The sequence below is a fragment of the Sciurus carolinensis genome, chromosome 10 (assembly GCF_902686445.1).
Source record: "Sciurus carolinensis chromosome 10, mSciCar1.2, whole genome shotgun sequence".
NCBI lineage: Eukaryota > Metazoa > Chordata > Mammalia > Rodentia > Sciuridae > Sciurus > Sciurus carolinensis.
Window position 1 is genome coordinate 65,871,743 of NC_062222.1, and position 1,707 is coordinate 65,873,449.

The following is a 1,707-nucleotide window of genomic DNA, read 5'->3' on the forward strand; positions in this document are numbered from 1 at the left end:
CTTCACTAAACTCTAAATCCCCTTTCAGAACAAAGATTTTTTTAAGGCCCCTTCACTACCCTGAAATTAAATTTGTAGATAGCATAATCCACTTAAAGATATTATTTCAGTACATAGATGCTATACCCTAATTGTAAACTAAAGAAGAAATTTAAAGAATTACCATGAATCAGCCACAGTGTTTTGAAACTTTCAGCCTAAAGGGACTCTAATCTTTTTGTGAAATTAATACCAACCTTTCCTAAATCCCAAGGCTGGTATGAAAGTTAAAGGGGAAAAATGCGTGCTAAAGCTTCAGATAACCATAAGCTAATAAATAAAAAATATTCTTCTTCCTGTGAAGACTCACTTTGCAACAAATTTGGAAATTTCTAGAATTTCCACAATTCTGAGACCTTGTCACTGCTTTACTATTATCTCTAGAAGACCATCTATCTCCCTATGCCAAGGGCGACACTTACCCAGGCTAATCATTGAACGGATTTGGTTTCCTATCATCTTTTTTGCTTTGGTAATTAAAAAACACCTCAATCAGAAATGTGACATCCTACTAGTTAGTTAGTACTGCCATCTAGTGACTTACATAAACCAATCGGCGATCTCCATAAAACGTAGTTCTCCAGATACTGAAACAAGCCAAGGGTATAAATATAGAATTTTCTGAAACTGACATTTGTCTTTCATTTACATGACAGGTTTTTGTGAGAAAGTGGTTATTAACATTTCTTTTAAAAACAGCATGCCACTACACTTTGTACGTAGCTACTTCGTGGCAAGATAGTAATCATTACAATTTTGCCAGGTGTTTTGACAATTTGTGAAAGATAACTAAATCTTGACCTCCACATTGGTAGCATTTCTTTTCCTGTACTGGGAGAGGAAGGGATGCTTTGGGGCAGGTGACATGCGCATTTATTCTGGATTTATTCAGACTTGGCCATAGTATGTCTTTGCTCAAGTAACTAAACAACAGAAATCAGTGAGTATTCAAGCTATTGGAATCTGACCAAACCACCGCCCATCTCGTCTAATTTCTTAGAGAAGTCCACATCTTGCTGGAGGAACGCCATCAGTAGAAACTGAATGGGGATTTGTACCGTGTGCTGTGGAGTGTCATCTGAACTCAATGTGTCATCAGTGGTTCATGCATTAATGTCAAGATTAAAGCTTACCTACTATTTAAGTCAGGGCATGATTACTGAAAGGACTAGTAATGAAAAACTCAAACCCCTATTCAACCAAAGGGCACGTCAATCTACAGTCTAAAGATGACACTTCTTAATATCAGTTTTCCTCTTCTATCACACTTTTTACCCAATATTTAAATACATACAGTATAATTTTTCTCCATAACCACTAGTTTTTCAAATTGCAACATTATATTGTTTCCTCTATTTTAAAATGATACAGCAAAAACATAACAAAAGTCTGGATTCCCTAGATGGTTAGAGATCACGTTATGGCGTTTTACTCTGATTCATTGAAGCAAGTCAGAATCCTCACTCTTTCATACTTTTAACACCCTATCATACTTTCTGGGGGATTTATCATAATGCTAATCATTTTAGTTAAACATATTGTGACAACCTTTCATCGCTTTGACCAAAATACTTAGCATAAACAAATTAAAGGAGGAAAGATTTATTTTGGCTTGCAATTTCAGAGATTTCAGCCCATGCTTAGCTGGCTCCCTTGCTCTGGATCTGA